This window comes from Danio rerio, chromosome 25 (genome assembly GCF_052040795.2).
Source record: "Danio rerio strain M-AB ecotype USA chromosome 25, GRCz13ab, whole genome shotgun sequence".
Lineage (NCBI taxonomy): Eukaryota > Metazoa > Chordata > Actinopteri > Cypriniformes > Danionidae > Danio > Danio rerio.
The window spans coordinates 17,315,710-17,331,859 of NC_141045.1; the positions used below are offsets into that span (position 1 = coordinate 17,315,710).

Consider the following 16,150-nt stretch of genomic DNA (forward strand, 5'->3'; position numbering starts at 1 on the left):
ATAGCACATTGGGTAATAGTATTACAGTGAACTAATAGCGAACTTGACTTGGTGCACGTGTAGGCTAAGAGTTAATGGAGCATTACTTTATGTTGTAGTCGATTAAATTATCGGTAGGGACATTTCAGTAATTATTGGAGATTGGTGTGGGCGCGTCCCCTTTGCCCATGCCAATTCTTCGCCCTAGGTTATTTGTAATATTAAGTGTTTATTTCATATTATTAAATACTTTATTCATGTTTTTAAAAGCGCGAAACAAGATTTGTGCTGTTCAATGTATGCGCTCTAGGGATGTATGTCCCCACCAATGACAAGAGTAAATCTACACCCTTGCAAATAACAATCCCGTCCCATGCTGCAAAAGTCAATTTACATGATTTTTCTGCAATCTGGCTTTGAGGAGGTTTGAATGTAGAGAAATTTAAGAGAGATGTGTGACTTAACTCTTTTATTCCTATTATTGTTTTTTATAATCATGAAGGCCAAAATCAAAACTGAATATTAATTAATTGCACAGCTTTGGTTAGTATTGTGGTGAACTTGACTTGGTGCACGTGCAGGTTAAGAGTTGACAGAGCAATTATGTTGACGTTGATTAAATTATTGCCAATGCCATGCCAAATCCACACCCTTGTTTACAGTACAATGTGTTGCCTTATTTTTTAAAGATGACAGCCATCATTTTCTGATCTTCAGTGTTGCATTCAGTCATACGGCACCAATATTCAGATGGAAGTTGCACAAGAACTAATTTTTAATGAACCACACCAAGTCAATTAACATGACTTGTTTAGCTTGTGTTATTTTTTGTACACACAGTATGTGTGTTTGCAAACATTACAGATCATAATGGTTTCGGTTGGTTTATGTTAGCATGCAAATATAAGCTCCTGCCCAGTGAGGTCACACATTTTGATGCCATACATCTGTTCATAGGATTGACCTATAAGCTACAACATTGGTGCTTAATGCAAATGGATTTTACATTAGAGTGGCACTACTGTCCCTTTGGGGATTATAGGGAGAAATCCTTCAATCCTGCTCGGAGATCCTTAAATCCTGCATCCTATAATTTCCCCGTGTGATCTCTTTCCAGAACTCTCACTAGAGAATATACGTTGGATGTGAATTGTCATACAATTCGTTTTTTTCCACACAGGATTATTATTTTGCGCTTGGTGGTGGTGGATTGTGACGTCGGTTCTCTTCTGATAGGCATCACGATCTGGCAACCCATCACAGTTCCTCTCCAGCGAAGCTAAGCTACATCCCCTCTGCGTTTCCCATCACTGCTGAATAGAGTACTAGACCCTTCGTATCGACCGACACGCAAAAAATAGTGCGGGGAAAATATATTCAACATCCAAGGTAAGCGTACGTGTGCTTCGCGATTGTATCTGAGGTTACCTCCTTTTTTTCTGAGCGCAAAATTGAGTTTGCGCGTTTTTAGAGAGTGAAATGCTAGCCGTCGTTAGCACTTTCGCATGCTGGGGTTTTCACCGGTGTGTTGTAAATCTTGAAAGAAGCACAGCTGGAAAGTAGAGCTTGAGCTCATGATTTTAACAGTGATTAAAAAAATACACAATTTTATGTGTACCTGCGTTTTGTTTGCTTGTACAAATGGTGTCCATTCTCCTTTTTTTGCGTAAAGATCTGGAGATTTGATATAAAATAAATACATGAACGTCTGTTGAAACTTGCAAGACTTTTATTGACGTATGTATACACTGTTAATAATGTAATACGTGCTTATTTAATAACCGCAAAACGAACTGTCCTAATAGTTATGTACAACATGTAATATGCATCTTTTCCATATGCTTGAAAATACATTAAGGAAAAGTCAAGCACATCAACGTGAGTACAGTTTGTGTCATCAGATATGTTTTTATGTTACATTTTTCAGAAATAATATAAGGCGCGTGAGATTCTTATGAAATGTGAAGCATGTGTCATCTTGGCTCGTGCTCGGCGCTCAGTGGGGAAATTGTGATTCATCCAATTGAATCGAATCTTTTGACTCCTTTCGCCCAAAAGATTTGTGCTGTTGATTCGTTCATTGTCACTCGTTCTTGCATTATGCATGGAGCTGGCGAATAGTGTATTTCTGTGTTACTTTGTGTCATTTAATCGAATGGGTTGGTTTATTTACTTAGCCAATTCATCATTTGACCGACTCCAAAAAGAGTGTTTATGGAGTGATAAGATGTCTTAATTTAATTTTAATTTTCTTAAGATCCTTTTTTATCGTTTTTTTAATGCCACTTATTTTACCCCCTTTTCAACATTTAAGATAAGTCTTTTGTGTTTCCAGAATGTGTAAAGTTTCAGCTCAAAACACCCATCAGATTATTTATTATACCTTTAAGAATTTTGGAATTTTCTACTTTGAACACTATGTAGCTGTTTTTGTCCTCTAAATTGCTGTGCCTTTAATGCACTAAGGTAAAGTTGGTTTAACATTCGCACTTTCCAACTTTTAACATCCTCCCTATATTGTTTACTATGTTAACGTTACTTTGAATATTCTATCTGGAAACACGTGTATGACTTCAAAACAACATTAGCACTGTTTATTTGGCTGTGAACAATGTTGCGATAGTCATTGGCTGCTTATATGATTCCACTATTTATAATTTGCAAAGAATGCTTTTCTGAAATGATACTATAAAGGAGAAAGTCCGAATGTGTGAATATAAAACCAAATTTACCTCAACCTTTAATGCTAGTTCTCCCTGCCCACCGTTCCCACATGTCTGTCAGAGTGTTTCTCCATCTCGGCTGTAAGATAAACAGCACAGTGACAGACAAGGAAGCAGATGTCACGTAACATTTGTGAGAAATACTACTGTAAGAACTCTTCCAACGATTATTTAATGTATTTGTTGCGGAGTTAATTCAAGCATTTCTACAACATTGAGTCATGTTATATGTACATATTATACTTGCACACAGTTCTGTTCAAACAGCTCCCAAAAGATTATTTTTTATCATAGGTGCCCTTTAAGACTCATTTTAGTCGAAAAGACATGTTCAGTTAATCTTAGTCCTTTAACTTGTGTATGACTCTATTCCAAAATTCTTTCTTCTTTCTCAGAATCTGATAAGGTCCTAAATGTTTTTTTAATAACTGATTTGTTTTACTTCACAATATATTGATACAAACTGACATTAATAGTGTGAAGCCTGTCATGACTAATTAAATACAAAATGGTTTCTCATTGATTCATTTATCATAGTTATTTCTTCTCAAACGCGTCTATCAGTTCAATCAGTTCTGCTTTGTTCGGAGCTCGTATTGCTCAATCTTGTTGGCTCAATGCAATTACTCATTATTTTGTATTTATTTAGTCGTCAAGTCAATAAAAGGCTCAATTTCATACTCGAATCCTGTTTGCTTACATTATTGTCAATATTAAAAGAGAGAAAGTGCAGTCATGTGCTTTAAAAAGAGCAGAGATTATGATTTTTGTTCTCATTCCACTGAAGTAACATTTAGTGTTGATCGGCTACACCTTAAAACAGGAACTAGAACATTGAACACAGTTTCTACACCTAACAACAGTTGATTCCACATTTTCAGTCATCTCTTTTTGCATGAGCATCTCCAGTGTTGTCGTTTTAATGAGTATCACAAGACGAGAAGGCAGTGCTGTCTTGTGACAACACCAGTATATTTACTGTCACTGTATCTTTGCTTCTGTGCTTCCTATTGACGTCTATCAGTGTAATGCTGTACTGTACACCCATGATATTCAATCCCGCGAGCTTGGTACTGTTATTTAGGCTTTAATGGAAAGCTTTTATGCTAAAGCACTCCTGACCGAAGTCAGTCTGTTGTTATTGCATTGGTATTTGTTTACATACATCTTACTTGTTACAGTAGTACAATTCCTCAGGTGCCCGGTGCACGGCAGTTGCCCATGTGACATATGAATTATTCAAACTGAGGATGTGGGATGTAGGATCAATTTGCATCTGGTGTGCATGAAAGGGACTTGATCAATCATGTAGATGTGGCCCTATATACGTAGGAAGCAGCAGACATCTATCAGATTTAAGTGTTTGGTTGTTTATCAGAAAAGCAAGTCTTTGTGTGGGGGATGATTACTTTTGCCCACAATCCAGAAACTCCTTTTTTTTTAGTTTTGCTTTGTGTATTGATCAGCTTTCGGTCTGTCCCAGAAGTTGCATCTTTCTATGGGAGCTGATTACTTCAGCCCAGAGTCCCAGAACTTCTCTTTTAACTTTTATTCTTGTAGAGCTGCATGATATTGTTAAAAAAAAAAAAAAAAAAACTTGTTTTATAGTCATTTATTGTTTATCTGGCTATGATTTTGTCAGCTCACCTCTTCTGGCAGGTTAAAATTTGAGTGATTGGTTCACATCACACAGACAGTCCCATCCATATAAGTTTAACCAATGCACACAGTCTGAGCTGAAAGGAGCCATGATTAGTTCACCTTTCAAGTCTTCTAGTTTTCTGGTCATTCATTCATCACGTGACAGCATTTAAAGAGAGATGACTCAAACCCGAGGATTCCAGAAATGAACAGATCAAATCTTTTTCTGGCTCTGTATGATTGGCTACTGTCTTTCACAGGATGAAAGAACGACTCAAACCGAGGACTCTAGAAATGAGTGGCTCAAATCCTTTTTCTGGCTCTATAAATGCATATGATTGGCCAACCTCGGTGAAGTTGGCACCCCAAAAAACAAAAGATCCCCAAAACGATGCCATTTGTTTTTACTACATTTGTGCCGCAATAACGAATGTTTGTGCTTATTTGGGGCCTGAAATATTAAACATTTTTTGGGGGGGTTGTGCGACGTCAACTTCTTCCCCGTGTTGCTCAAACGACTCCAAATCAGCACAGATCATCTGTGCTCGATTTGAGCTGGTTTGTGCCGTCAAAACGAACACTGTACATTGTTTCCTCTAGGATTTTTTCCAGCTGTGGCGGCAGGCCTTTTTTTTTTTCACAGATCTACCAACTACCTGTGGGGTTATATTAATGACAAATGTCGTGAGCGCGAGTCGAGATAGCATTTATGTTATAGCCTACAGCATGCGGATCTCTTTGCTTGCGCGCCGATTTCCTCGGCTCATGCACAAAACTTGCACGCCCCTCAAATATAAGCAGCTTCAAGAGCCCGCAGATCTTCTTGTGCGCTCTTAAATGAACGCTGCTGAAGTGCGATTTAGTGAGTTTATGTAACGAGTATGTCTCCAGCAGTTATTAGATTTGCTAGGAATATTTATGAATGTCTCTAATAGACCTACAAAGCGATATTAATGCGTCCTGAAATAAAGTGAAACGGCTATACGTCGTGTTTGCATGCCTCACGCATCTGTCAGTTAGTCAGTCAGTCTGTCAGCACATAACCTAAAGAGTTAAACAAATGACGCACAGCACTACTACGGTTACAGAGAAGTTTGTGCTGTTATAATTCACTCATCTTTTAATACGTTTAGATGCGATTATTACCCGCTATTAAAAAATTTAAATGTTTTTAATCAGAAGCTGTAATGTAGCCGTAGCGGGATGAATATTGTTGTGGCGGAAGAATGAATGTAGCGGAAAACATGCTGTATCTGTTTTCCTTGTTTAGATGTATCCAAAATATTTTGTGATCTGACGAGCCGTGACGTCACTCTCCACCCCCGTTTATTTTTAAATTGAACAAAATTGTCATTCGTTTGTGCTTGATTTGTGTCACTTCACCCCAGTCTTTCAAAATCGAACAAAACTGGTGTCATTCATTTGTGCTCGATTTGTGCTGGTTTATGCCATTTAAATAAACACTTTATCTGTTTTCCTTGTTTAGATGTAACCAAAATATTTCGGGTGACGTCACTTCACCAAAGTTACTCTTAATTGCTCAGAAAGTGCTGTCATTTGTTTGTGCTCGATTTGTGCTGGTTTGTGCTATTGAAATAAACATCTGATAATTATATTTGTGTACAAATATATTAATTTCATTTGATTTATGCTCGTTTGTGCCATTAAAATAAACACTTTATCTATTTTTGTTTTTTAGATATAAACAAAATATTTCAGGAGCCAAAATAGAGCCTGGTTTATACTTCTGTATAAAACTTTTCATCTGGACCTCCGTCACAGGACTTGACACTTGTAAACAATCGCTCCAACGGACCTGCACAGCCCTCAGTCACGCCCACACTCGTCAGAGCTACGAAGCCGACCAATCACAGAGCTTTCGCTATGCGTCGTTGCGACATGTAGTTACATTTTCTGAGAGGTGCACTACAGCGAGGGTCATTCGTCCATGCGTAGGCTGCGCTGTAGCATACACATTCACTTGATTCAGAAATATAAAGCAGCCTTAACACTCCATTATCTTCATTGTATAAATAATAAAATAAAATGCATCTTTATTGAAGTCGCAAATAATAAAATTTCTTGTGGCTTAATATTTTAAACTCTTGAAATGCACAAGCAGTGACAGGCCTTAAAGAACACAGGCAGACGTTACATTTTTGCTCTTTAGTCAAAAATCTCATGTGCTCACAAAAGTTTGGCTCCTGGTCAACTATAATCCCAAATCAATATTGCAAATCTTGCCATATGATTATAGCAGATGTGCACATTGCGATATTGATGCTGAAACGACATGTTGTGCAGACCTCGATTCTTGTATTGCTTGTTGTTTATTGCCAGTGTTACTGCAGGAGCAGCTTTTAATCTTTAGCCTTAGAAGTTTAGTAAACATTCACTTACATTTACATTTAGTCATTAACTAGATGCTTTTGTCCAAAGCGACTTGTAGTTGAGGAGGCATTCAGCAGTTCAACAAGGAGAGGCAATATACACAAGTAGTGCTAATTATACAAATGAACTATTAGTGCTTAGAGAATTAGGTGCTAAAGTTAAGGGGTGGAGGTAATATGGAAAGAGAAAAGTGTTTCTAAAGGTGGTTTGTCAAGCCCAATCACTTGTGTATTGTGCCAGTATCGCGATACTATGGCTCCAAAATACTGGCGGTGCCACTGTAGTTTGTAAACGGTAGTATTGTCATTATTGGTCTATTTACAATACATAATGTTGCATGTGGAAAAGATACTAATATGCTTATACGTTTGTGCAACAACAGACCAGTTTGAATAGTCTGTGGAGCCCTTTATTGTTTCAGGTTTTCTGATGTTTCAATTGCACATCTGAATCGGTTCATTTCTGTTCATCTCAATATGATTTAGTAGCTACAACAACCACGACAATCTCTTCAAAAGAACGACTCACAAAGTAAAATTTTGAATTACTTTGGGTTGTTACCCGGTAAGACTGAAAAAAAACAAAAAAAACAACAACAATAGATGAAAAACCCGAAATAGCAACAGGAAACATTTTAACAATTTTTGACCACTTCATATAGCCTAATTTTTTTTGGAAAAAATGCTATTTTTGTTACAAATTTCATTTGTTATAATTTGTGTCTTTATTTTAATGTATTTTTTGATGGTCGATTATCTACAAATTAAACAAAAAGAGAGTTTTAGGTGAAGTGACGTGCAAATAATACTTTTTTCAATAATAAGGGTATTATAAATTAAATTCAAGACCTATTATAACATGTAAAATATTGTATTTTTGACCATTTTCTTTTTAATTTGAGTTATGAATTAAAGTATCGCAATTTTTTTTTTTTTTACCTTTTGGGAAATAAAGTTCCACTTTTTCTATGAGGGTTGATTACTTTTGCCCACAGTCCCCGAATTCCCGAAATAAAAGTATTATTATTATTATTTTTTAAGTATATTCAGTTGTTGAGTGTGACGCCACGCAAAGCAGCTTCCAGGTTCAATCGCTCTATCAAACTGTGTGGAGAGACTTAACAAATGGTAATAATAAACATTACACAAGTGTTGTGATACTCTCAAAAATCACAATCACAATAAATATGCATACTTGCCTAATATCCGATGGCCAGAAAGTGATTGTTTTATAAATTGTTAAAATGTTGGTGTCTGTGTTTCAGAAAGTCCAGAGACTGTTGTGTACACCATGATTTTATATAAAATTTACTTTAATGTGTGATATGACTAAAAAATAAACAAATATTTTCTCAATTCAAATGAGTAGCTTTTTGGACCCGGAAATAGTATTTCATACATCATGACTTAAGCTGATAGGGTGAGCACAGGCGCAGCTTTCAGTGTTTGCTCACAGAAGTCTAGCTTTTGAGGCCATAAAATGTGATTATTTCTATACTGGCTGAATACTTTTACCCACAATCCAGAGATTCTCCTTTTTAGATTTGCTTCCTGTATTGCTTTTTGTTTAATGCCAGTTTCACTGCAGAGGCAGCTTTCTGTCTTTAGTCACCTAAAGTAAATATAGTCACCTTTCAGGATTATAAAAAGGAGTCTTTCTATAATGGCTGATTATATTTGCCCACAATCCTGAAACTCCCATATTTAGCTTTGTTTCCTCTTTTGCCCAGTGTTTAATGCCAGTGTCACTGCAGAGGCAGCATTTGACGTTTAGTCACAGAAATCTAGTAAGCTTTTTGGGTCATAAAATACCAGTGTTTCTATAGGGGCTGGTTACTTTTGCACACAGTCCCTGAACTCCCTTCTTTAGCATTTGTTCCTGTATTGCACATTGCTTAAGGTCAGTGCCACTGCAGAGGCAGTTTTCAGTCACAGAAGTTTTGTCATGGTTATAAAATGCCAACCCTAAAAGTCAGCTTTCAGGGACAAAATGCTAGTCTCTCTATATGATGCTGATTACTTTTGCTCACAATCATTGAGCTCTCTTTTCAGCTGTGCTCCCGGTTCTTGGATGCTGTTTAATGCCAGTGTCACTGCGGGGCCAGCTTTCGATCTTTGTTCTCAGACATCTAGTCAGAGTTCGGGGTCATAAAATGCCAGTCTTTCTAAATCAGGGGCTGAACTTTTCTTCTCACAGTCCCCAAACTCCCTTTTTTTAATATTTTCTTTCTGTATGGCATGTCGTTTAATACCAATGCCAGTTTTCTTAAAGGAGCTGATTACTTTTGTGCACAGTGCGAAAATCATCAGTTTACCATTCTTCAGCAGATGCAAATACACTGGACGTATTGCTGCGTCAATCAGTTGATCCATCAGCAGATTGCTCGTATATCAGTTTATAGACCAATCAACCAATTGACGCAGCTTTGAAACACTCCAGCGCTCATGTATCTGTGTTTGCACTTGGTGAACAGCGGTGTAAACTGAAGTGGTAAACGAATGACCTTCACTGCTAATCACGGTCATATCTGTTGAGCATGTGAACACAATTACCAATCAGTGCTTAAATGTTAGCAGGAAATGGACATTTTTTAAATTTTAGTCCAGATTTTCCAGAATGTCGACACTTATAGTATCTCTCACACTTATAGTATCTCATTATAGACAGGAATATGTGGGGAGCAGAAAGGGAAAGGAATGGCAAAGGATCCCAAGTCAGGAATCAAAATTGGGTCGCTGTAAACACCATAGTGCCATGTGTTGACTTGTTTTGTTACAATACTAGAATTTCTGTACCAATCAGTACTGATATTTTTTAAAAGTCCATATCCTGGTAACACTTGAGCACATAATTAAACGCCTCTGAATGGCCATTGTGTTCACATGCTCAACAGAAATTACTGTGATTGGCCATGAATTTAATTTGTTCAATATTCTTCACCGCTATTCATCAAGTGCAAACACATACACGGACACTGGAGCTTTTCAAAGCAGCCTCGATCAGCTGACATGTGTGCAATCCCCTGATGGAATGATTGATCTCAACAGCATTCAAATGTTAGTGGAAAATTGACATTTTTAAAATTTCAGTATGGTTAGTTCCGAAATTCCATTATCGTTACAACACTAGTGTCAACACACTAACCACTAGGCTTTTGTTGCAGACCCAAACAACCCTAGTTTCTTGTGTTGCTCATTGATAAATGCCAGTGGCACACCAGAGCTTTGGATCCTTTAGTCTCAGTAAGAGTTTAGGGTCATAAAATGCCAGTCTTTCTAAAAAAAAAAATCTTACAGTCCCCCAAAAAAATTCTTCCTCTATGGCATGTTGTTAAATGCCAGTGCCACTGTAGAGGCAGCTTTTGCTCTTTAGTCAAGAATCAAGAAGTGTAGTCACCTTTCAGGGTTATGAAATGCCAGCTGATTATGTTTGTGCACAAAGCGAAAACCAAATCATCAGTTTACCACTCTTCAGTGCTGTTCACCAAGTGCAAACACACTGGACATTGGAGCAATTTCAAAGCTGTGTCGGTCCATCAGCGGATCGCTCATATGTCAGCTTATAGACCAATCAACTGATTGACGCGGCTTAGAACCGCTTTGTACTTTGTGAACAGCGGTGTAAACCGATGACCTTTTCTGCCAATCACAGTCATATATGTTAACCATGTGAATGCAATGGCTAATCAGCAGTGTTTAAGAACGTGCTCAGATTTTTGCAGGAAATGTAATTTTTTTTTTTTTTTTGTGCAGATTGGTCCTGAAGTCAATACTTTTTTTCTTATAACTTGTTTTAGGGGGTTTTCACTTTTATTGTTATAGGACAATGGGAATTATAGACTGGAAAGTGTGAGAAACAAAGAGAGGGCAAGGATCTCAAGTTGGGAATTGGAATTGTGTCGCCATGAACACCTTCAATGTGTCGACTGTTGTTGTCATGATACTGGAATTTCGGTACCAATCAGTGCTAAAAATGACTGTGATTGGCCGTGAAGGTTATTAGTTTACTATTCTTCACCGCTGTTCCCAAGTGCAAACACATAAACAGATACTGGAGCATTACAAAGCAGCCTCGATCAGCTGACTATAAGTTGACATATGTACAATCCCCTGATGGAATAGTTGGAAATCGACATTTTTAAAATTTCTGTACCATTTAGTACGAAAATTCCAGTATTGTGACAACACCCTTACCACTAGACTTTTGGTAGGGTTGGGCGATGCCAACCATTTAGCATTGTACAATTTCTAATGTGAAACATCAGGATGGACAATGGCATCATCGTCATAGGCGGCAGTGAATTAATTATTTATTAATAAATACTCAATAACTAGTTAAATTTTTGTAGCCTACCCATAACCAAATCATAAATAAATAAAGATAAGTTAAACACAAATTTCCACCTGTCAATCAATTTTTCTCTGGGACTCTGGCATGAATAGGCAAAGGGATCTCTGTTGTTATAATGGCGTCAACAAACTTGGTTGGTAAAAAAGATAAACAACCAACAGCAACCCATCAACAGTATCTGAGGTTTTCGCTAAAATTACTAAGCACGTGTATTAAAGCTAATGATTGATGCCGTGAACTGATGCCATGACGGATTACCTAATTTAAAAGACTGAAGAGTCATTAGATGGAGACAAGAGTAATTAAATATTACATTTACGTCAGTATGGATGTGGATCGTTTTCGTTCTAAAATGCCATTTTAAAACAAAGACGTATTAGTGTAAACAGGGCCCAAAGGTGTACTCGCACTATGTATAGTTGCCTTGAACTGGGCGCTCATAAACAATCATAAAGTCCTCGTGCTGCAGGAATTATGGGGTTTGCTGAAGGTGTGCAGCTTTCGTGCCTAGTGGGGGGTTTGCGTCTTAAAAACCCTACGACAGTTTGCATTCATTAAACAGTAGGGCTGGGTCCCGATTTTCGATACTTTTTAAGCACCGACCAAATCGTCTCGATACTATCGCGTATCGGAAAATTTATTTTCGTTTGGTTCCAAATATCTATACCCAAGTCAGCATCAGTGAGCTGGAAAACCTGCAGCATCCTTAACATGCATGGATCAAATGCTGGTGATGGGCTGCGGCGAGGCTGTCTTGGAAATCAGTAGTTTATGGCGGTTACGCCCACTCGCCCAGAGCTTGTCAAATGTGAAGCTGTAATGCTTACACTACACTTTAAAGCATAGCATAAATTTAACGCAAACAGTGTTTAAGCGATCAAAAGTATAGCTACATTTTGCAAAGATTGGCGGCAACAGTGTGCGATGCAATATCTGTAAAAAAGTTATCACAACCAATACTGGCAACACGTCATATATGATAAAACACCTGACAGTACATGGAATTAATTTACGAGCAGAAAGTTGCTCCGTGTTTGACTGCAAGAAGATCACGCCGGCGCAGTCATCATCATCATCCTCTAAGTATTTTCCTGACTCAGGGCCTCCAACAAGTGTCGTCCTCCGTGACTGATGTGGATAACTGCGCAATGGCTTGGCCTGCGAAAGGTAAACAGACATACTTGTGTACCGTTCAGCCACCGTTTACACTGCCAGTTTAATGTTACCCAATTCCTATTTTTTTGCTCATATGTGACAAAGATCGGATCTATTCTATTACTGCGTAAACACAAAAAAAACGCATCCATTCGGATATTCAGAGATCGGTTTCAGGCCTCCTTCATATGTGGAAATAAATCGGATATGTGACAATGCGACTGTCATGTAAACAGGCAGATCGGATTTATTGAGGCATTCTGTTCTGTACATCATTAAACTTGTGACAATGTGGTGCTTCTCCGTGGTTTAATGACGTAGAAGGAAGAGCGTGTGTGGAGATTCTGACGCGGTAAACAACAACAACAACAACAACAGAGGAAACACGGATGAGGAAAGTGGTCAGTCGCCACAACTTGCTCCCACCAGACCTGAGATCTCTCTTGTACCCACACATTTCTCTGAATGATGGAGGACATCATACAGCACATTAGGGTTGTAACAATATACCGGTATAACGGTCTACCACGATTTGAACGTGCACGATTATCATACCATGAACAATTGCATATCAATGGTTTTAACCCTTAAAGACCGAGACAGCCGCCCGCGGCAAAAAATAAGTATTGCTCTTAAATGTTTAATAACTTTTGATCCGCTGATCCGATTCATACAATTCAAAGATTGGCATAAAGAAGAGAATCTCAGCTTTCCAGTGCTGTATCACATAACATTCGCGGCTCCGGAGGCTCCGGAATCAGTGCGGTTACGTCATCAACATTTGACAACGCTGATTTGACAAAGAAACGCTCGTCACTGTGTCTCCGGACAAACCAGACACGATACATTGATGCATTGTCCCTCTTCCATGCCCAGATTGGTTCAAACTCGCTATATCACAACCAATAAGCATAGGTTTCGCTTTTGTTTGTGGACCAAAAACGAGCTTTTTGAACAACACAGAATGAGAGATAAATAAAATGCAAAAAAAAAGTTTTGCATGAAATAATTCTCATACTAAGTACTTTTGCATGCACAGCAGCACTGAAACATGTCAAAACAGTGACACAGCAAAGACGAACTGCTGCTCTTGCTGTTTTCAAAAGACGCAAATGAAGGTGCAGCTGTTTGTCTGCATTGCAGACAACCATATCCAAATCCATATCCACAGACAACCATATCCATGCTGGCACATAAAACCTAAGGATGTTCCATATTGAATCTAGTTTCGTTATGTAACTATTTATAGTATAGTAAATATTTATATCTATTTTTTTACTGAGGATTTGCACCATGTTTATTTGGACTTTATTTGAACTTTGACACATTATTTATTATTTTCTTATTTTTTTATTTGTTCATTGTAAGTGGTGTTGTTTATAGTAACTGAAAATATATTATTTGGAAAAAGTCAAATTTGCTTCACTGTTCTATTATTTTGTAACATTTGTAACATACCGTATACCACAAAACCGTCAAACCATGGTATTGTTTTAGACTATTATCATACCGTAAAAAATTCATACCGTTACAACCCTACAGCACATAAACCATAAGCGCAAGCTGCGATGACGGCCCTTTCCCACCTCCTCCGCCTCAAAATCATTTTAAAGTTGGGTGAACTTTGCGTTGAAACGTGCTTTTTGTCGCTATTAATACACGCACTTCAGGCTTCACATAGAACAACTTTATTCTCTTCAACACCAGTGCGCACACAGGCAAAGGCTACATCTTCAACTACACACACACATCAGGGCCATACCATTACATAAACTGTGTGGAGTTAAATCTGGACTGAATCATTTACTGCTTATACTATACTTCGCATATTTCGCAGAGCTAAAAATGACAATTTTCATTTGAATTTCAAATGACAAATTCCATCGTGGCTAGTGTGGCACAAATGCTAAAACCTACGTTTATGCATGCATCGTAAATTGTATGGCAAGTGTAAACACATGAATTGGATATGGGTCACAATTAAAAGAATGTGTAAACCGACAGACAAAAAAATCTGATATAGTCAACAAATCGGAATTGGGCATCTGGACCTGACAGTGTAAACAGGGTGCGAGGTAAATTTATTGATCCTTTTTTGGACCTAACGTACGCTGTGTAACGCTATGTACTGTTTCGATGACTTGGGATAGCTAAGTTGATACTAAAATGCTTTTAAGGTTAACAGTAAATGAGTTTACCTCACATTAAACTTTATCTTATTTAAATGTCATTATCCTTGGCTGCATTAACAGTTTAGCTTTCATGTTTTCTTCACATTAACGTTATAGTCTCGGCTCCTGCTGAAAGATAAATGCCACAGGGCCGTTACAAATTTTATTGTTATAGGTTTGCTGTCTTTTTCTACTGTGGAGAAAGATTAGATTTACTGGATATGCATTTTTCAGTGCCCAGAAAGGAACCAAAAACATTTTTTTTTTTAGTTTAGTTTATTTGTTTACAGGGTCAATGCACATTAATAAACATTATTGTAAAATGTGCCAGAATTAGCCAAGAATGGCTATTTTTAATCTGTAGACCCCTTACAGAATGTTTAAAAAGTCACACCTAAAATAGAAGCACAGCATTAAACATTAAATACATTTTCATATATAAAATACAATTAAAAAGTAAAAAAACAAGAACAGACTGATGGCAGCAGAAGAGGACAAAAAGCCAAAGACAAACAGTACAAATGTGTCAAGAATACAGTACTAACGCTGACAATGCTGATTTGTAAATAACCAATTTTTAACATGAGACTGAAAAGAACGAAAAGTGCATGATCTTCCAATTGTTGGTGGGATGGAGTTCCATTCATTAGCAGCTTTCACTGAAAATACCGACTGACTGAATTTACTTTTTTTGAGAGGAATAATACAGTCCCCTCTTTCATCACCTCTAGTTGTTCTGTAAGCAGTCGTTCTAATATTCACAAACTGATTTGGTGGTGAAGTCGGGTTATGTAGGGTCTTAAACATTAAACAGATATGTACATATTTAATTACATTTTCCCAACCAAGCAGGTTGTATTTCTTTTAATATTGAACAATGGTGAAATTGAACTGATTTCTTATCAAGTGTTTTTATGGATTGTTTGTATAATGATTCAAGTGGCTTCAAAGTAGTAATGCTGGCTAACTAATATATTGTGTGAACTACACTTTGTTTATTTTGTGCTTTTGTTCCTTTGTTTATTGGTCTTAGAGATAAGGCAGCTGTGAAAAGTGTCACAAACATCCTCAAAAAATAAAACCAAAGTTTCTCTGAGATTATGTGTTATGTAATCTTGTTAAAATATATTTCTTACAATAAAAGTATCGAAAAAAGTATCGTTCGGAACTGGTATCGAATTCAGGGTATTTGTATCGAAAATTTTGGAATGTTACCCAGCCCTATTGAACAGTAAGAATGATTAATTAATCCATATGAAACAGTCCCTTAAAAGTCATGTCTCGCTTTTAGTTTCAGGCTTAGTCGCGTTTTGCACTCACACACAAGCGTACCGCACCAAAGCCCAAGTGAACCGCGCTCAGGCACACCTCTTCCAACCGTGCCTGAGCCCGATTCAGCACACTTGCACTTCTCAAACGATCAGGGAAATGGGCCTGGGCATGGTTCGGATAACATCGTGTGAGTAGACCCATAGTGTGTATTTTTCACGAGCGGGTTGCTGCAACGGGGGTGGGGCAGAGGATCTCGATGCTGGCTCAGCATTGTGATGTCTATCAGCCGTCTGTGGTAGATGATGGCAATCTATCGACCCTACCCTAAGGATTTGGTGCAGACCCAAAGTTGACAACCCTAGTTTCTTGTGTTGTTTATTGATAAATCCCAGTGTCACTCCAGAGCTTTTGGCCTTTAGTTTCAGTAGCCCAGTAAGTGTTTGGGGTCATAAAATGTCAGTTTTTCGT

At 37.7% G+C, this 16,150-nt stretch overlaps 1 protein-coding gene and 1 long non-coding RNA gene across 11 annotated transcripts in view; one reads left to right on the plus strand and one right to left on the minus strand.

The window, feature by feature from the left end:
* The first annotated feature begins 1,238 nt into the window (after window positions 1-1,238).
* far1 (fatty acyl CoA reductase 1) overlaps window positions 1,239-16,150 on the plus strand; it is a 52,130-nt gene continuing 37,218 nt past the window's right edge. For all 10 annotated transcript variants that reach the window (XR_015525621.1, XR_015525622.1, XR_015525627.1 and 7 more), the window contains 1 exon segment: window positions 1,239-1,368. The gene's annotated coding sequence lies outside the window, so the exon portion shown is untranslated.
* LOC147830847 (uncharacterized) lies at window positions 7,789-16,148 on the minus strand. Its single transcript, XR_015526370.1, has 3 exons — window positions 16,006-16,148; window positions 9,698-10,929; window positions 7,789-9,072 (listed from the first exon to the last, which is right to left on the minus strand). It is a non-coding gene; the product is annotated as an uncharacterized LOC147830847 (long non-coding RNA).